Source organism: Balaenoptera borealis, assembly GCF_965194805.1.
Source record: "Balaenoptera borealis genome assembly, chromosome: 13".
Taxonomy (NCBI): domain Eukaryota; kingdom Metazoa; phylum Chordata; class Mammalia; order Artiodactyla; family Balaenopteridae; genus Balaenoptera; species Balaenoptera borealis.
In genome coordinates, this window is record NC_138870.1 from 82,887,642 (window position 1) to 82,909,179 (window position 21,538).

Sequence of the window (21,538 nt, forward strand, 5' to 3'; positions counted from 1 at the left end):
TCGGTCTGGTGGAGACAGAGCATAATTTATTTCCAGCCTGCAGGATTAACACTGGAGTTGCCACTGATTCTGCATTAATAGCCAGAAATGTGTTTCATCGGTCTGTGTGCTCCAGGTTTCTCAGGCAGGAAATGAGACCTGATCTTCCAAGGCATGTCTGTGGATGACACTGCTTAAAGCCTCAACTCCAGTAGAGATGCCCTACTAACAAAATCATGGGCCAGAGACTCTATCCTGTCCTGTTTCCCCTGTTTTTCCAATGCCTAACTATATCAGTCAAGGATTGCATTTGGTTCTGAGTCTTAGAAAACCCAACTGTCAGGGCTTCTACAAGAAATCTGAGAGGTAATTGATAGTGTTGATTTATCAAGTGTAGGATATTAGGGCCATGGTCTCTCATTTTCTTTGTCTTACTATGGCTGCTAGAGCTCCAGCGATCACATTTATTCCAGGCAGAAAAGGAAGATAGAGTGTAAAATAAAGGTGGATGGTGCTGTCCATTGTATCAAGAAAGCAAAGGCCTTATCAGAAATCACAAGTAAGACTTCCTACTTACGTTTCATTGGCCAGAACAGTGCTACATGGCCACCCATGGTTTCAAGGCAATCTAAAAATGTGAGTGTATATATGAAATCTAAAAAAAAAAAAAAATGGTTCTGACGAACCTAGGGGCAGGACATGAATAAAGATGCAGGCTTAGAGAATGGACTTGAGGACACGGGGAGGGGGAAGGGTAAGCTGGGACGAAGTGAGAGAGTAGCATTGACATATATACACTACCAAATGTAAAATAGATAGCTAGTGGGAAGCAGCTGCATCACATAGGGAGATGAGCTCGGTGCTCTGTGACCGCCTAGAGGGGTGGGATAGGGAGGGTGGGAGGGAGACGCAAGAGGGCGGGGATATGGGGATATATGTATACATACAACTGATTCACTTTGTTGTACAGCAGAAACTAACACAACATCGTAAAGCAATTATACTCCAATAAAGATGCTAAAAAAACATTAAAAAATTTAAAATGTGAGTTTTAGTTTTACAACTTCTATGGTAATGGCAAGGGAAAGAGTTTGGAATGGATACTGAGAAAGCTAACACAGTATCTGGCTTGCAAGCTCTAAATTATATTTGACAGATGAATGAGGTCATCAGAACTGATTCTTGCCTCACTAGTAACTGGTAGAGAGAATTCTGTGACCCTAGAAGTACCTTTGTCAGATCCAAATTAGGGTTCCCCAAATGAAACTATAATGAGGGGTCAGTAATACAGATAATATCCTGACAGAAAATTTAGATGGATGGATGGATGGATGGATGGATAGATATAGAGATACATACATACATACATAGACACATAGATTCATAGATACACAGATACATAGATACATACATAGAACATGGGTAGAGACATAGAGACACAGATACATAGATAGGTGACGTGTGTATATATGTATATATACATATAATAAAAAACAGATATCTTCTTTATTAACTAGAATAAAACCTTTTCGGCTATGCAGCTCAGGCTCCCTAAACCACTCATCCTCACCCAACCTACCCCACACCCCCAAACACACACATACACACCAAATATACATCACACTGAAAGTATAAAGGAAACAAAAATGAAGGAATGTTAAAGAGAGCCAACATATACGTGGGCACATGTGTATATTTGGGGAAGGGGTACAAAATAGTTGGGGGGAAGATGATTATGAATTGCATCTATTTATAATCTCTGCTCCAGAATGTGGGAGATACTTTGCATCCACAGAAAGAAGAGAAACACCCTTCCCAGCAGCAAGCCTGTGAGGCCTTCTTTCCTTCCCCATGGCTTCTAACGCCTACTCCCCCTCCCTGCCTTCCCTGCTCCCACTCACCCACCCCACCAACAGGGAAGGAAATGAGGATGTGGGGCAGAAAGCCTGTGTTTATGAACACTGAGCCCTGTTGCTTCCGCCTCTTTAGTATCTCTCAGATCAACCAATTCCATTCCCCCTGCACGGGCTGGGTTCAATCTGAGTCTACTCTGGCCACAGCCACTACAGTGGTTGCCTGTTAGTGGCTCTCCCTGCCCTAGTGCTTGATCCACAATGTCCCCAGGGTTATTTTTCCCTTATCCTTCAAAGAGTATTTATGCATGTGTGTGCATTCATACATACATGCACGCATATACACACATACATAATATGCACACATGCATACACATACATGTATACATACATATGTACATGCATACATTTATGCATACACACATATGTTTATAGTATTGTTTTTATATTATGCCTGATTTTTAAAAATTAAATATAAATCAAAGGTTTAAAATGACAAACAAGTATCTCCCTTCCCTCCACACACCTCCCATTCCCAGGACCACATCCTAGAAGCAACCATGTCAGACCTTTCGCTGCTTCTGTAGGTAGTTGCCTCTATATTGCTAAGCAACATACTTCTGATGCTCTTGCTGGATGTATCATTTCAGTATCACCTATTTCTGTTGTGATCTTCCTAAGGCACAAATCTGATCATGGCTCTCTGTCACCATATATGGCTGTGCAAGCTGTGCACTGCCGGTCACCCAGAAGCACCCTTCCCTTTGTACTTCCCGGAGATAGGCAACGTGGCAGCCCTGTCTTCCCCCTAGATTGCAAGGTCTCTGAGAGCTACGAGGGTCCTGGGCCAGACCTACCCCACCAGTCTCTCCTGGGCCACAACCAGGTAGCCAGTTTCAGGGTGACTGAATGTGATGGCTAATTTTATGTGTCAACTTGACTGGGCCAGATATCTGATTAAGTGTTATTTCTGGAGGTGTCTTTGAGAGTGTTTCCAGAACAGATCAGCATTTGAACTGGTGATGGACTGAGTAAAGCAAGTGTCCCTCCCCATTGTGGGTAGGTATCATCCCACATTGAGGGCTTGAATAGAACAGGAAGGCAGAAAGTTGGAGTCCCTCTCTCTCTGCCTGACTATGTGAGCTGGCCCATCAATCTTCTGCCCTCACTGCCCTGGTTCTCAGCGTTTCAGGTCTGGACTTGAATCTACGCCACCAGCTCTCCAGTTCTCAGGTCTTCAAACTACACCACAAGCTTTCCTGGGTTTCCAGCTTGCAGATGGCAAACTGTGGGCTTCCATAATTGCATGACCCAATCCTTATAATAAATCCTATGTATTATAGTAAGAATAGGTAGATAATAGATAGATAGATAGATAGATACATACATACATACATAATCTCCTATTGGTTCTATTTCTCTGGAGAACCCTGACTAATACGTTGCACAAGTCTGATGCCTGAGATGAATAGCAAACATGGCTGGCCCTGGTACAATAGTAAGAAATTAGGCCAGAATTTTGATATTAGATCTGGGTAACATGCAGTTTGTACAAGAGGCTTGAGAAGGCACCTTTCAGGGCTTTCCAATACCTGGTCCTCTCCATTTTCAACAGGAGACAATCACACCATGAAATCCCTAATGAGGGAGCTAGAAGCTCTGCTCATCCTACAACCTCCAAGCTGGAAGCCACCTCATGTACTGTGTTGAAAACTCTGTCATTTGTTCTCAGTTCAGGAAGGTGTAACTTGCAGCAGGCTTGTGTCAGCATGTGAGCCAATTTCAGGACAGGGGTCATGCCTCTTTTTGACTGAAGATCTAGCTCTGAGCCAAGCCTGGTAGATCTGAAGGGAATGAGCACTACTTCTGTGAGAAGTCATCAAAGTTTGTGTTCTGCTTCTGCCTCTTTAGCATGGACCTTGCCCATTCCCTGAGAAGCTGTGTCCCACTTCTCTGAGTCCAGACAAGAATCTGGGGATACACAAGGTTCTCTCTCTCTCCCTCTCTCTCTCTTCACCTCCCTTCCCTTCTCCTTTCTTCCTTCCTTTCTTCCATCCTTCCCTCCGTGCTTTTTTCTCCATTCAAATTTATGTTTGTTTTGAGTACCCATAAAAATTTTCTCTGAGCTGGACCTGATCTGAGGCCTAAAATATGGGAAACTCTGATCCAAGCAAATAAGAAAATCTTCTAGAAATCAAAATATACAAAGCAGTATCTAGTCTTTATAAAATAATTAAAATATATACTACTTTTGCCAATAAACTAAGTCTTGTTAGGTTAGAATTTTGAAGTAGGCATTCAACAACCTTCTCAGTTAAATAAGGCACTTCTTCTTTGCAATATGTAACTTGTTGCTGTAAGAACTTTGGTCAAAAACAGAGTCAGCAAGGTCTTAGGATAGAAGGATAAATAATGTTACTTATGTCATAAAGGCAGCAGTGATAGAGGATACATTTTCAAGCATAGATCCATATGGCTGGATTTGAAAGAATGTGTGTGTATATGATCTGTTTAAACTGATCTCTCCTTTTGTTCTCTGAAATTTCACCATTAGAGATTCAGTCCTTTGCTATAAATATTGCCCAGTCCCTGCATTTAACATGTAGCTATTTCTGAAAGAATTAACATATTAAGTGTCTAAGAAAGCATGAGTATACTAAAAGTGAAATAGGAACAGGAGGCGAAATGCAACAAAGACTCATTCCCAAGGGTTTACCCTAGGGTGTTTTTAATTAGGTTTCATTTTTTTGCAAATGAAAAGTAATTAAAATAGAAATCTAGTAAAGGCTTCCATCAAATATTTTAAAAATGAAAAAAATGAGCATTCACAATGATATTTGATTAGAATTTTCATTACCAATTTTCCTTTATCCTTGTCTACAAATATCAGCATATAGACTGGGCTTCTTTGGTTTTGCTTTCTTTCATAGCTTCATGTTTTAAGCCCAGAAAATCTGGCCATTAGAAATTTATTTTTAAATGGATTAAGTGCTCTCCCAGGAGCGATCTTTAAACTTTTCCATCTATATTTTGATAAAACTCCACATGAAGTCAATAACAAATTAGAACATAAATATTTAAGCAGCTCAAAGATAAAATGAGAGCTTCCTTCTTTCTCTCTTTTTTATGTTGCTGGTAATATGCCAAACAGAGAGGAATTAAGGGTCTTGGGGAATATGTCAAAAGCCTCTGCTTGTGCAAACAAGAAAAACCAAGCAAAAGGTCACTAAATCCAAGAGAGGCTGGTGTCACCTTGGAGTTGATCTCATTCACTTCAGGAATTCCTAATACTCTCTCCATCTTCTTCCTAGAAGTTTTTAATGCAGGAGGAAAGGCACTAATGATTTTTCTCGTGGGGCTTTTGCCCTTAATGAAGGCTTGCTATTAGAACTCCGCTATTTTTTTTTCTAATGTACAGGAAATTCTATTTATTTTCAAAGGACACCTAAAGAAGAAAAGGGTTCTTCATTTCAAAAGCAAATCAGATGAAATAAGGAGCAGACAGAGTATCCCCATCGAAAGAAACAAAGAATCAGTAAAATGAATATATGCTAATATATGCAAAGACGATTTCAGGAAGTGATGAACTTAAACAGATAAAACCCTGAATAAGCCACCCATTTGCTAAAATTCACTCCGAAAAGACTGTTTACTGGGATCACCTAGGCATGGAGATTGTCTATCAAGGAATGAATCTTATCTGTTCTGTGTGCCGAGATAAGATCTCCTGCCAGGGAGGATTTTTCTCAGGCTTTCATGATAATTGTAGATATCTGATTGCAAATCAGAATGTTTGTTCTACCTAATGAACAAAAGCACTGGATTAGTCATAGCTGATATTAAAAGTTGTTTTTGTTTACAGCATGGTTTAGACTTTAATGTTCTTGGAGTACTCAAAGAACATTCTCAAATGTCATGTTTGTAGCACACACTAGTTCCCACTTTGAGCAAGCTGGAAACTGACAAATAAGTCTCTGCTTGCCCTTGACTAACAGAAGCATCTCCAGGCTGTGCTCTGACTAATAGGCAAGTGTGGGGAACAGTCCGGAGGACAGTGGTTTGTTCTGATTCACTTCCATTTCATTAAGGATAGGAGAAGGCATTCAGTGTCATGTCATGTCATGTCCTGTCATGTCATGTCATTAAAGGTGTACTTTCAGAGTAACTTCATGATGTTTTCATCTAGCCGAAGGATAATAACACAAGGGATATTGAGGGGGGATGCCCAGCCAATCTCTCTAATCTCCATGGGAAGGTAGAATGACTAGAATGCATGCATTCATTCATCCAACAAATATTGATTAAGCAAGTTCCAGGTACTGAGCTTGATGTTGCAGATATGACAATCAGCAAGAGAAAAACTTCCCCTTACCACCTTTCCAGACACACACACCTGAGCTTACATTGTCCAGTTGTATGAAATTTGAGCAAAAATGAACATAAAGTCAACAGTATTTGTATTCAACTGTCAATTATTAGCAAAGAAGGGAGTCAGTGTCTGCCTTATAGAAACCAGAATGTTAGCACCGAGAGAAAAAATGAGGACCATCTCTTTGTTAGGAGAGGTGATGAAACAGGATCAGAAAGCTTAAAGGTTTCACATGGGTATTTGAGTGGTAAAGTCAAAACTTGAACTCAGACTCTACTCTTCATCTGCAGCTTCTGCACCACCCCACAAGGCCTCCTTCTCCCAACCCCCACCATCCATGTTTGCTTCAGAGAAAGAGAAAGTCTAATTTCTGAATGATGGCTACATAGATTACATCACGATGTAGTTAATGACAAAAGCAAGACTTCAATACATGCATACTTTAAATAACGCATTAGGCTTATCACTGCTGATATCTTTAATTATGCCAAGGCAAAACTGGAGACAATCTAATGGGAAATACAGATTACTTGTTAAAATTATTAACAGAGTTAATGTGCTTACATTTGTTTACGTGTACTGGAATCAGCTCAGATATTTGACTGCAATGACAATATGTGTAAAGATCAATTAAAAGTCATAGAGATGAGATATTGGATTTCCAGACCCTAATAGGATTTCATCTTCACTTGCTATATTATGTTATACAATTATAATTGAGCTTCCATCAAACCACAGAATCTGTCACCTCACCAATTTATTTTCCAAGCACTAATGAAACTTATTTCCTGCTGAGAATGCTTTTAAAAGCATAACCCTGAGGAAGAGAGGTGACACAAGAGATGATAGGCTTCTATTTACTTAGCAAACCTAGGTAAAAACTTGGACATAGGTAAAGTGAGTTTGACAGTTTTAGGAGGGTCCTCAGCAGCCATTTGTTCATATTATAAAGAACACCTAAGTTCTTTCAAAAAGAATTGTAAACAACACGTACAACTCATGCTCACTTTAAGCCCTGATATCAGATTGATTCTCTGCCTCTTTATTGTAAGGTAGTCAAGCTAAAGACAGAATTGATAAAATATTTTCCTCTGGATCTTTCTTAATTATTTTTCCCAAATTAATATCATGCATTGAATTATAAAACAAACATCTCTGTAAAAGAACTTAGTGAGGCTACTTTCACTTGATAAAATGAAAATTCTTTCCAATTTTGTTCAGAGAAGCGAAGACAATATCTAGAGGCCATAGTGTAGTACAGCTGTAAGATGACAAACATCTGGAATGACAGAACAATGATACTCTTTGGAGAGACTTAAAGCTCCTATAATAATAATCTTGTGCTCTTCATACTGACTTGTGATTGTACAGAGACGAGTGAGATGGACAGATTCCCCTGGCTGGCAGGGAGTGTAATTCATTAGAATCATTTATTTACAGACAGCCATGAGGGACAACAGAGATCATGTGATGTGGACCTCAACAGGCAAACCCCTGCCTGACAGATGTATGGCCAGATCCACCTGAACATATCCAGGAATGAGGCATTCACCTCACTGAAACAATCGCCAGACAATTGCCAGAAAGTTCTTCCTCGTGCCTTGCTGATATCTGCCTCTTTGTAACTTTAACCCTACCCTCTGAAGCCCCACAGTGCAGTTCAGGTCAAGAAGTACTTCCTCTGTACCCACGTGTACCCAACAGACACAGCAGACAGCAGGAGCTCAGCTGCCCTTTTCTTCAGCAGCCCCAGCTCCTCTTCCTCACCCCTGGGTCTGTGATGGAGAACACTTGGACTGGGACACACTCCCCAATTCTACGATGCAGTGCATGAGTCCAGAGAACACCTACACTCATTTTCTTTGGACATACAATATTTTAATAGATGCACTCTTGACTAGTCACTTGGAGACAATAAATTTAATCAAAACATTTTGTAAGCGATGTTATACTAAATATTTGAAAATCTCTCTCACGTATCCTCTTCACTCTACCTCTCCTGACTAAATATGCTCAATTCTCTTAATGAATTTATTCTCCGTCCTCTAAGAGAGAGTTTCCTGAGGGTATCCCGGTCCCCCCTCACACCCAATCAGTCACCAAGTCCTGCTAATAGTACCTCTTTTAAAGCTCTTCATCCCAAACTCCCACCCTGCTGCAGGCCACTGCCATCCCTCAGCAGGTGACGGCAGCAGCTTCCCATGCATCTCTGTGCCTCCATCCTTGCTCCCTTCCAATTACTGCTTTAGACCATCATCAGTGATCTTTCCAAAATATTAATCTCACCATGCCACACCCCTGCTGAAAACCCTCAGTAGCTCCCAACTGCTCTGAAGTCCAAACCCTTTATCTTCTCTAACATAAACACTTTATAATCTGATCTCTTCTTAACTTCTCTCTTATCTCTCTCCAGTCTCCCCCTTGGAAATCTTAGCCGCAGGCAAAGAAAACTCCTTTCAGTTTCTACAACATGCTACATTCTATCATCTCGCCTCCAGGCCTTTGCCCATGTTGTTTCCTGTACATGAAACATTCTCTCCTAAATCTTCACCAACAACCCCTTCTCCCAGCTAATGCAGGCTTCCAGTCTTACATTGCCCTTCCTCAAGGACATCTTCTCGGACACTTAGGACACCCAGCCATGCGTTCCCACGGGACCTTGCAATTCCCCGGGCCTCATGCTCATCACACGTTTGTTCATTACTTATTCTATTGCCTCTCTTCCTCTCTAAAACATCAGCTCTCTGACGGCAAAGCCCATGCCGTCTTGTTTACCATTGCATGGTGCCTGGTACACAGCACATGGCTATAAATATTTTTGAAGGAAGAGGAAGAAAGGAGGGACAGGGGACAAGGACAGCTCTGAAGACAGACTCTTGCCTTCCTCACCATTTTGCCCAAGTCTGACTCTGGCGACTTCCTATACCTTTATTGAACTACCATTCTTTAAAATCGGATTGTCAGCAAGAATTCGAGTGTTATCTATTGAATTGCAGCAGAGCTCAATTCCCCAGACGTGCACTGTTCAGGTTTGGTTTATCCTTCTCTCTCTTTTAACCTGTTATCCAAAGCATCATCAGAAAAGATGATGCTGATAAGTGACGGTTCTATTTGCCTTAAAATTTTCCCTTCAAGGCATGGATGTAGGTATGCTTTCAGAGGCTGCTGAAAATATCATACTTCATGGAGGGAGGGGGAACATACTGGTTTTACTATATTTCTATGGTGAACTTGCAATGCTGAAGTGGTGTGGGATACATTGTCCTGGAAATTGCTCTCAGGCCTCCAGTGACTTGGATGGATTCGGGATGAGGACTGGGAGATTTATGGTTATGACTGCAGTTTAAACCCATAAACCACAAATGCATATCTGACTGGAAATAAAAAGGAACTGAGTGTTACATCCTCCTAAGCGGATTCTTCCATAGAGTAATGTTGGAGAGGAATCTAGCCCCGAGTGCTTAACTTTGCAATTCAGAAGAGTTGTGACTTAGCTTCCCTTATATAACATGGGCAGCTTTTCATTATGTTTATTTGATGCAGTGTTATTGAGGCAATATTTCATATGAATAATTCATTTCTACTCCAACTTTATCTAGCAAAGTCAAAAGCAGAATCCGAAATTTCAAAACAGATCAAAGAGTTCCTTAAATAAATTGGAAATGCCTTGAGTTGCCTGCTTTCTAAATCTCCCTGTCTTGTCTATGCATTAAGCAAGTACTTACTATGGGCGGTTAGATACCAAAATTATTAAATGTTCACAGCTCTCCCTGCATTTTCTTCGGCAAAGATGAATTTTAGTGCTCCAGTTTTGCACTGTTTCTTCTTGTTCTTATCCAGAAATTGAGTTCCATGAGAGCAAATCACATCCAAGTAATTTTTTTTTACATATTTTTAACTCTGGTTGTACGTGCCTGACTTTCTGAGGCCATCTCAGCCCTGATTACCTTCTGTTCACTGGCCAGCCTGATGAACACAGCGGGCAGGCTGGGGTGAATAAAACAGAGCAATTACATTTGGACGCTCAAGACTGCCAGCTGCCTGCGGACGCCTCACCACAGCCTCCCCACTGGGGTTAGCCTCCTTGCGGGTCTTACCAAGCCATGCAAGAAAGCCGCCCTTCAAAATGACTGACATCCGAAGACTTGCCCAGGCTTTATCCAGCCACGAGAGGTGCAAACAAGAATGGAGCAATCAGAGAGGAAAATTTACAACGGAGGGAAAAAAAGTACTCAGAATCACTGAATCATACCTAAGTGTACTTTTTTTTTTTTTTTAATGCCTTTAGGTCAATAGGAAAAAAATTAAAATAACTAAAAGATCTCTTCAACCCATCAAAGAATGCTCACTTCTTAGATGACTGTGTTAGAAAGGGCCTCAGGGGCAGTCATCTGGCCATCTTGTTGTGTCCCAGAGGAAGACCATGTTTCCTGGCTGGGGCAGGTAAGCATTTGGGGAAGAGCGTGATGGAGACAAAGAAGTACAACAAACACAGGCATCAGAAAACTCTAACTTCCAATCGTAACTCAGCCACTTACCAGCTAGGAGGCCTTAGGCAACTTGATATACATTTCTAGATCTGTGTAATACAGGAATAATACTACTTACTTTATGAGATGTTATTGGAAAACATAAATAAGTTGATATTTGTAGAGTGTCTAGTACATAGTAGGAAATGGCAACTCATTCAGTAATCTGGATTAAGTGTCTACTCTTCAGATTTATGTAGAGATATTCTGGAGGTGTTTACTGTTGCCTCAGTAGCACCGTGTGTTGAAGCTGAGTAAAAATATCTGCTACAAACATAGCCCCTTAGTCACTTGATCTCTGGAGTAGATATTGTTTAGTTGCTTACCCAATAGCCAGATCTACCCGCTGCTTCCTCTGGGTGGAGCCTGTTTCCATGATGGAGGCTCAAAATGCCACATACTCATTTCCCATCACGCCTTGTGGCTACGCATAAATGAGAGTTGCTGGGAACTTCTGGGAAGGAGTGTCTTCCCTGATAAAAGAAAGAAGAATGTGAGGAGAAAACCCTTTCCCATTCTCCAATCATTCTGTCACATAAGGATATCCTTCAAGCTGCTGCAGCCACCTTAAATCTTGAGGAAACAGCCGAAACAGACTCTGACCTTACTCATTAACATCACAGAGCCATTGAACTAACCCACAAATGACCTAGCACCACTCTCCTTGTCATGTGAGATAATGAAGTACTTTCCTCATTTAAAATATAGCCCCTCTCATTATTTATAACTGAACAATACTGCCCTTATTTCCTTTTCCTCCTCCAGGGCATCAAGAGACTCTTTCCATTTTACGTTTGAGCATTTGAGCAGGAGTATGCAGAAGTTATTAAACAGGAGTTTATCTTTATGAATAATGCTAATTAATTTTCCAGAGAAGTTGGGTAACTCATCCAATGTCACACAGCCAAGAGCAGAGAAGAATTGGAACTCAAGTCTATGTGACTCAAAGGCCAGTCTTTTCAGAACACTGCTACTACATACACGTAGCTGTTAGCCATTCCAAGAAGAAATTTTTTTTTTTTTTTTTTTTTTAAATCTCAGTATAAGGGCAAGGACGTTCAGTTCTGCAGACTCTTTTTTTTTTTAAACTTTTGGGTTTATTTATTTTATTTATTTATTTATTTATTTATGGCTGTGTTGGGTCTTCGTTTCTGTGCAAGGGCTTTCTCTAGTTGTGGCAAGCGGAGGCCACTCTTCATCGCGGTGCGCGGGCCTCTCACTATCGTGGCCTCTCTTGTTGCGGAGCACAGGCTCCAGACGCGCAGGCTCAGTAACTGTGGCTCACGGGCCTAGGTGCTCCGCGGCATGTGGGATCTTCCCAGACCAGGGCTCGAACCCGTGTCCCCTGAATTGGCAGGCAGATTCTCAACCACTGCGCCACCAGGGAAGCCCAAGAAGAAATATTTTAAGTAGGTAAAGTTCCCTTTCCTTTTCTACCTCTCCTTTCAGTTTCTATTCTGCATAATTCCAAATCTCCCAAAGTTTCACCTCCTTAAGCAAACTCATGTTGTGAAATTTCCCCTTCTTTGTCCTCCTTCTTATCAAAATGTCCCTGTTCTGGGTTCCATTTCCTCACGAAGCCAATATGCCTAAAAAGTTAAAGCTAGATAATAAGTAAATTTCTTTAACGGGATCCTAGTTTGGAGAGCGCCTTCAACGGAAGTTTTCAATGCCCTAGTGGACACAAAGGGCTGGTTCAACCAACAGGAGTTAGCTGGGGGTATGGAGCATGATTAGAATCCGTTTATTCCTTAAGCAGGTACTTATTAAGCACCTCACTTACTATGCCAACAGTATGCTAGATGCTAGGAATATAGCACTAAACAAAACAAACAAATTCCCTCCCTTCATGAAATTTAAACTCTAGTTGAGGAGAGAGAATTTAAAAATAAATATGTAATATTTCAAGTGGTGAAAACTGCTCTAAAGAAAAATAAAGCAGGCTAACAAGAAGAGATTGGTGGGGGTAGACTGTCTCATTAAGAGTGAGCAGGACACACCATACAAAGAAAAGGACGTAAATGTTAATAATATGACAATATAAAATTCATGGAAAAGTACAATGGGAGAGGAAAGTGAAGAAAACTACAAGAAAGCTACTACCCTCTTCTTATAAAGTAGGACATCAAGAAATAACTGCTAAAACTGGAATGAACACAAAAGGGAAAATTAACCATATTACTTAAAGTTACAAAGATGATCAGTAGAAAAACTAAAAAATCCTGGAGAAGAAAGGATAGGAGAAGGGATATTTTAAGAGAGCTAAATCCTCATTTTTCATTTCTAGAAGTCAATAGAAACTGCTTAATTGGGAAAATAGGTGTTATCTCACTTGCTAACTTTCACTGATCAGTGGTAGCTGCCTGGGGCTCTCCTGAGTAGAACTCCATACACAAGACCAGCTCTTTCAGAAAGTAGACTGTAATCAATTAATTAGTGCCGTCGGTCAAGGGGGCAGAAAGGATCAATGACAGCCCACAGTCCAAGAACTGTCATCTCCATCTGGAGCAACACCAAGGCATTTGGATCTGGGGCGGCCCAGGGCAAGGCGAGAGCAAGAGCAGCAGTAAGAACAGGTTACACCGGACCACAGAGAGAGAAGGAGGGTGGTAAGGGGGTTCGCGGTATGATGGGTTCTTAGGTCATACTTTTCGTTTTGATGGACAACATTCTGAAATGTACAAGGGAGATAAACTGTAGAGAAGACTGACAGAAAAGAGTTAGCTTTACATCACTAATATAAGAATTAGGTGTGTTGGGCTTCAAACCCTGCCTTTCCGAAGTCTTAGAGAAGAAGTTAAGTAACGGAGTTTCTAAGACAGGTGCCTTCCTTGGCTGGATTGTATCCAGTGACTCTTTTAAAGTCAGTGAAATGTATTTTGGGTATTGTAACCCTTCAGTGGAGAAAACTTACTGTTGATCCAATGAAGCCCTCCCTGCCGTACCAATTACCTAAACAGAGGATGCCAAAATACCAGGGTCCCAGCTGTACCATCACGCCAAATCCTGGGAACACAAACAAAGCTTGAAATCTTGTCTCTAATTAAATCATGTGGTGCCTGGTGACTCTGCTGGCCTCCTACTCAGCAGAAAATCATGTGAAACTCTGAGCAGGCTCCCTTGGTGGCTAATGTCTCTAATAAAGACACAACCCCCAGCCTGTCTGTGCTCCCCAGGACTGGCACCAAATGAAGAGGACAGCAACACTTGCGGTTATCAAAAGGGCACGATCAGAAAGCTGCCTACTCACTAAACACAGCAACAGTGAAGCTTCACAACACTTCAGTACTCTAAGTCCATCTCCACCTCGGTGAGAAACACCCAGAGAGGTGACTATTGCAAAGAGCCCTACACTAGAGTTCTCATTCACACCCCAGCTCTGATACGTTTACTAACTTGTTCAACCTATATTCTGCCCAATCCTATGCTAGATGATAGATGACCCAGTGTCTCCCACTCCAGTACCCCAGGCTCCATCAGTATCTGGGGCACCTCACTTTACAGTATTAATTCCTAGGCATAAATTGTTTCCAGTGTGGACAGACAGGCTGCCTCTGTGCTGAGGGTCCCATTGCCCATGAGGAATGATTAGAGAAGCCCTGCCTCCAAACACCTCTCCCACTTGGTCCAGGAACTTAAAGTTAGACGCTTATCCCTTTAGATTCCTTATTAAATGCCCCTATAGCAATGGTGCTGCACAGTTATCAGCCATTAACACCTTAGCATGATATGTTCCCAGAGGAGAGCCTACTGTGTGCCTTAAATAGACTCTGTAAACCTCAAAGTACTCCAGCAGGGTCTAACCATTCAATACACACACACACACACACACACACACACACACACACACACACACACAGATTTTTTTTTGAGGACCTACTATGTGCAGGGCATTTGTGCTCAGGTGGAAGATGGTTTGGCATGTCATAACTAAAGGTAAATCACGTATGGCCCTGAGCACCATCTAGTAGGAGTGATAAGATACATACATACATAAATATAATACAGTGTACAGTGAATTTATTGCCATGACAAATGTACATAGTATTATGTTTGGGATGTAGTTGCGCTAGAGACCAAGCTAGGACCTAGTCATTCATTCAACACTTATTTATAGAGCACAAATGGGCTCACTCATATGAGAGACTGCAGGACCACAGACTTTAATGTCAGAAAAAAAACAGGGTATGTGTGGGATGCGTACGCAAGTGAGGGGTAAAGAAGGAAAATATGGAGAGACTCATAAGACTATCAGTTTGGGGTAGGATGATGGGAAAGGGGGGAAATGGGATATAAAATTAGAAAAATCAAGAGGTGACAGATCATGGAAGATTTTGTATGTCACACTAGAGAGTTCTAACCTTATTCTATGGCCAATAGAAACTGGGGGGCTATAGAAATTTTAGGGCTGGAAATTGACATAATCAAGACTCTGCTTTCTACAGATTAACCTGGCAACAACATGTGGAAGCAACTGAACTAAAGATAAATAAGGTAGGAGACCAGTGAGGAAATTACTGAGTGCTCAGAGAAAGAGGGAATAAGGGCATGAGCTGAACATTTGACAGTGGAAACAGAGAGGAGGATAAATGCCGGCATTATTGGGTTCTGAAATAGCCATCATAAGCTCCTTAAGCCCAAGTCTTGGGTCATATTTCTACCGAGCATACCACGTAGTACCTGGCACAGAGTAGGCACAGGATAAATGTCAGAGGTAGGTAAATGGATGGATGAGGGAGAGGGAGGAATTAAAGATGGCGATGCTTGGGGCTAGATGTCTGGCACCACCTTTGGAACAGGTTTGGGAAAATGACCATGATGGATCCATGTTGTTGACTGAGGGAAATAATAGATCAGAAAATACCTGGATCATGGGGTTTGGGGACAGCACAAGGGACCTGGGATTTTGACAGGAGAAAGGCAGAAGGCAGGAAAGGAGAACAGCAAGGGGCTGATTCTAGGCTGCCTCTCAGAACAGGGGGTGCAGACTTGATGCCCCATGGGTTCAGGGGGTGGCTGACCCCTCCGAGGACTGTCAGGCAAAAAGGAGGTTGATAAGCATTGCAGCAGGATAAGTGCTGGCATTAGGCACTGGTTACAAATACAGGATTTGCACTCAGAGAGAATTCTGACAGGCCTGTGCAGGAATCCTGATTATACCACTTACTTAACCAGGTCATGTTATTAGAAATATCCAGGTCTTGATTTGTTCATTGATAAATAGAGATAATCTTACCAAATAGGGTTATTCAGGGGATGGAAGAGATAGCAGCTGTCCACCAAAAATGCTCACTCTCTGAAACTTGCACAGTCTGAGTTACTACTGGGAGGAAACCACCCAGCCAGACAGCTGCATAACCCAGTCCCCCTTGTGGCCAAGTATTCCATGTGTTGGACAAGAGAATGTGAGCAGAAAAAACACATGCCTCTTCGGGCCAGGACTTTTTAAGGAGCAGGTAAACCTTCTCTACTCACTTTTCCCCAGCTAAGTGCTAGAGGCGGAGGATCCCAGGTCCTGGAGGACGTGCAGCAGCCCCACGGACAAGGCCTTCATAGCAAACCATCGTGTGGAGGAAAGCTGCCCTGGGACCAGAGCTCCAGCAACAGAGGGCCCTGTGGACAAGAAATAGCCTCTTTGGTGTCGAAACACTGCAATTTTGTGGTTTATTTGTGATGGCAGGACACCTCATGCTAACAGATGCAGCAAGGATTACAGGATAAGTAAGAGATAAAGCATGTAGCACTCTATCTACTCATGGTAAGTACTCAATAAATGGTAGCCAGAAAAACAAAAGTTAGAAGAAGACGAAAAAAGAAAGAAATAGAACTTGTGACAATGAGCGAAGAGGATGGTTCTAGGGAGCTCTGAGATCTGTGGGGTCTGGCAGCTCTTTCTTTTGTCTGGGGCCTGAAGCAAGGTCTTAACCAAGTAGAAGTGAAGATACTTTTGAGAATCCAAAGAGAGGGACACTTTCACAGGAATGAATGAATGAATGATAGTTCATGGGCCTCCTGAACCCTATCTTTGTACAAAACACACACACACACACACACACACACACACACACCACACACATACACACACACACTTCCCCCCAGCCCCAACTGATGCGCACACACGCTTATCCATCTCCCCACCCCCAAGCCAGGTTAAATTCTTTGGCTTGGAATTTGGAGCTGCTGACAACCTCCTACCTCCTCACCCTAGAGCCCATCTGCCAGGCCTGTGACAGGCAGAATAATGGCCCCTTGAAAGATGTCCATATCCCAATTGCCAGAACCTGTGAATATGTCACCTCACCTGGCAAAAGGGATCTTGCGAATTGATTAAGCTAAGAATCTTGAAATGAGATTATCCTGGATTATCCAGGTGGGCCCAATGTCATCACAAAGGTCCTTATAAGTGAAAGAGAAGGTCAGAGTGAGAGAGAAAATGTGACAATGGTAACAAGGTCAGAGAATCAGAGATTTGAAGACACTATGCTGCAGGCTTTGAAGAGGCAGGAAGGAGCCACCAGCCAAGGAATACAGGTGGCCTCCAAAAGCTGGAAAAGGTGAGGAAACAGATTCTCCTCTGGAGCCTCCAGAAGGAACCAGCCTACCAACAAACAGCCTGACTTTAGCCCCGTGAAATGGATTTGAGACTTCTGACTTCCAGAAATGGAAGATAAGAAATATGTGGAGATTTGTTACAGCAGCAGTAGGAAACTAATACACCTCCCCAGAACCAGTCCCCATGACCCTGCTGCTGGGCTCCTCCCTGCCTTGGCTTGCTACACTCTCCACACAGAGATAAGAGGCCACTGGGTTCTCAAAGCTTAGTCCCTAGAGCACAGAAGCAAGGCCCTCTGCTGATGGGCAGAGCCTCTTCACAGCACCGCTGTCCAACTCTGTGATCCAGCCATTATCCATCACGAGCCAAACCAACCATGATGGCACACTAGATAACTACCAGCTCTATTAACTGGGAAATGACTTCGCGGCAACCTAAAGGATTTCACAGTCAGCAGATTACTAATCCATTACTGGGAAGGCTTTACACTTTTTCTCAAGTTCTTCACGAGGTAGTCAATTAGGCAGCGGGTGTCATAAGATAATATTATTTTTATTGAAACTTCTATATCCGCTAGATTTGTTTCGTGCGTTAAACAATATAATGGGTGAGTTTCCAAATTCACTTCATATTTTAAAAGATGATAATGAGCACATAATGGCACCTAGACCCACATAAAACCTCCTCAGGTGGAATCAGGCCCTCTCTATCCCCCTACCATGGCTAAAACAGGGTTGGCAAGGTAGGAGAAGGTTACAGGATGAATTTCATGCCCTGAAATTCATATGTTGAAGTCCTAAACTCAGTAGCTCAGAACCTCAGAATGTGACTGTATTTGGAGATAGGGTCTTCAAAGAGATAACTAAGTTAAAATGAGGTCATTAGGGTGGGCTTTAATCCAACATGACAGGTATCCTTGAAATAAGAGGAAATTAGGACACAGACACGCCCAGAAGGAAAACCACGTGAAGACATAGGCAGAAGATGGTCACCTACAAGCCAAGGAGAGAGGCCTTAGAAGAAACCAAACCTGCTGACACCTCAATGTTGGACTTTCAGTCTCCAAAACTGTGAGTAAATTAATTTCTGTTGTTTAAGCCACCCAGTCTATGGTACTTTGTCATGGCAGCCCTAGAAAACTAATACAGGGGTTTTTCTTTATCAACACCCTAGAAATTGCACTGAAGATTTCTTTACTAGGCAAATAGCTGGAATTAATGTACTAAGATCTTGTTTCCAATGTATTCAACTCTTTTATAAAAGTAGCAAATTGGTATCTTATATTCTGTCGGTGCAGTAAATAATTAGGCAAAAGGAACGAACATTTTTCAAATTCCTGCTATAAACTAGTCACTGTAATAAGCTCTTTACATCTGTTAACTCATTTAATCCTTAAAGAGGCATTGTTGTTTCTTAAAAACAAACAAACAAAAATACACATGAGGAAATGAAGGCTCAAAGAAGTTAAATAACCTGCCCAAGGCCACGTGGATGCTTCGTGAAATTAACATCTCAATCTGTGTGTCTCTCAATTTCCTGTTTACCCCAGATTTTGCACAAACTTTGCCACACAGCTGCATGATATCTTTGCACTGAAAGTGGCGAGAGTTCCTAAAGAGGTATGAAGATTAATAGAGGCCCTATTCCGTCTCCTTTGAGCTTTCGAGCTGTTTCTGGGGAGAGGGGTACAGAGTAGTAAGAGTATGAGAAAAAGAAAAGCATCCTTTTTTTGTATACATAGGAAACAAAAATCTGGCTGCCTATCGAGAGAGTACGTGCATCATTCCCCCTCCCTTGGTAACACTGCAGATGCCGCAGCTGCTTGGGAGTGCAATAAACAAGTTGTAATATATTAGCACGAACAGTTGCAGTGAGCTCCTATAGCTGGCAGAATTCCTGAGAAATGGTTTTTATGGTACAGATCTCCTTGGAGACCTTAAATAACAGCCTAAAATGTATGGTACAGGGATCACAGGGTTTATTACTTTAGTTTTAGCCTGGTGTTCTGCAATTTATAGTTTTACTGATAAATTGGGATCCATTCAGCTGGTACATATTATGTGGGATTGTAGAACTGTCTCTCTGCATTGAAGGATTAGAAAAGGGCAGATGCCTTGACTGGGTAATAACGGCGCTAGCCCAAGCTGTGCGAGTCTGACAGGGCCCGGCTGTGCATCTGGGCTCATTTTAAAGAGGAATGGGCTCACACAGTAGGACTGCACCCCTTCCTCTATACCTTCTAATCCCAGAGGAACCCGACACGGAGTTAGTAGTCTCATGCTTTCACTACAACCTGGCTAAAGGCAAACAAATTCAGCTCCCTTTTGGGGAGGGTGGAGAAGATCTCCACTAAAATAAAAATTACACTTCTGAATCCAGCAAGAGAGGGGTGGCTTTTTATGCCGGACCCAGGAGTACACTGTTCCCTATTTTCCATGGATTAAGTTGAAATAAAATCTGCTTTTAGTGGCTGTGGCTGCTTTATATACACTTAATTAATTTGACGTTGTTAGGAATCAGATTTTACAGGCCGTGAACACAGTACATTTGAGAGAAAGCTGTTCATGTTCCTGATTTTCAACCAGTTGATCAGTCTCTTGGCTTAAAAAAAAAAAAAAGAAAATTTTTTTTTTTTTTTTTTTTTTTTTTAGGAAAGGGACATCAATTGAATTTTGTTGTGTTGGTGGTGTTCTAGTTTTTAAAAAATCAAGCTAGTATGCAGGAATAGTAACTTTCTTTCAGCTGAAAGTCTGGTATAGATTTTAGCATTTGGACATTGGAGCCCTTTCAAATCCCATCTGACTGTTAATCTGTAAAGGATGAAGGATTTACACAAAGAGCCTCAACTCCAAGGTGTCATTAAGTTCTATGGGGTCAATAATTCCTGAAAATGCATTTAAACAACAAAGCTCAATAATTCTATAGACATTGTTAGCCTGTTTCTTTGGGGAACAAAGAGGACAGGGGGAGGAAGGAAATGGGCTTAGGTATGAGAGATTGGAAAAATGGTTAGAAGAGAAGAAACAGTCCCACCCCCACCCATGAATTCTGGATCTTCCTTTGAGCTCAGAAGGTGCCCAGTCTTCTGTAGTAAGAAATGCTTTCCAATGTGTGGATGTGCTTTGGACTCAGTCCTGGGTAGCCAACCTTCTTCCTAGTGGGTCTAGTCCTGAGACAGCTAACAGCCCTTTATGATGTCATTCGGCTCCTTGAAAAGGAGATGGGGCAGAGGATGAAATGGACATTCAGTGTTGTGAGAGAGTTGCCATATTCCATGCCTCAGTTACATTAACTGCTGCTGCAGAACCATTCAGAGCCAGCTCTGTTGAAGGCTCCTACCGGGTCAGGTACAAGGTAGCATCCTCACAGGGATTTTATCAAGGATCAAGCTAACTATTTTTGATAAAAGGGAAAGATAACTCAGGGTGCTTACTATTGTTTAACCTATGGTAAGATTCTCAGTGGCCTTGTCTCCTGGGAAAGATGCATTCTGAAAACGACTCCTGTGAAAGCAAAGATCCAGTATGCAGTGGCCATTCAAACAGAGAAGGAGGGAGGGAAATGTGACAAGATAGAGGGAGAAGGATTCAACGATAATTATTGCTAACTTAAAAATAACACAGCAGGGCTTCCCTGGTGGTGCAGTGGTTGAGAATCTGCCTGCCAATTCAGGGGACACGGGTTCGAGCCCTGGTCTGGGAAGATCCCACATGCCGCGGAGCAACCGGGCCCGTGAGCCACAACTACTGAGCCTGCGCGTCTAGAGCCTGTGCTCCGCAACAAGAGAGGCCGCGATAGTGAGAGGCCTGCGCACTGCGATGAAGAGTGGCCCCCACTTGCCACAACTAGAGAAAGCCCTCACACAGAAACGAAGACCCAACACAGCCAAAAATAAATAAATTAATTAAAAAAAAAAGAATATACGAAAGTCCTCTTTAATTAAATAATAAATAGGAGAACAAGCTAAATAAAATGTTCAAAAAAAGATTTGAAAAAAAAAAAAAACACAGCAAAGGAAACCATTGACAAAAAAACAACACAACTTACTGAATGCGAGAAAATATTTGCAAATGATATGACTGATAAGGGATTAATATCCAACATATATAAACAGCTCATACAACTCAATGTCAAAAAAACAAACAATACAATTTTTTAAATGGGCAGAAAACCTGAACAGACATTTTTCCAAAGAAGACATACAGATGGCCAACAAACACATGTAAGGATGTTCAACACTGCTAATCATCAGAGA

The 21,538-nt window shown here is 41.9% G+C and overlaps 1 protein-coding gene across 1 annotated transcript in view; it reads right to left on the bottom strand.

The window, feature by feature from the left end:
- The window catches only part of LOC309608942 (uncharacterized protein), a 574,070-nt gene that overhangs the window by 156,453 nt on the left and 396,079 nt on the right, over positions 1 to 21,538 (bottom strand). Inside the window, exon 6 of the mRNA XM_082349690.1 lies at positions 11,057 to 11,203. The gene's annotated coding sequence lies outside the window, so the exon portion shown is untranslated. The remainder of the gene's footprint in view (positions 1 to 11,056; positions 11,204 to 21,538) is intronic.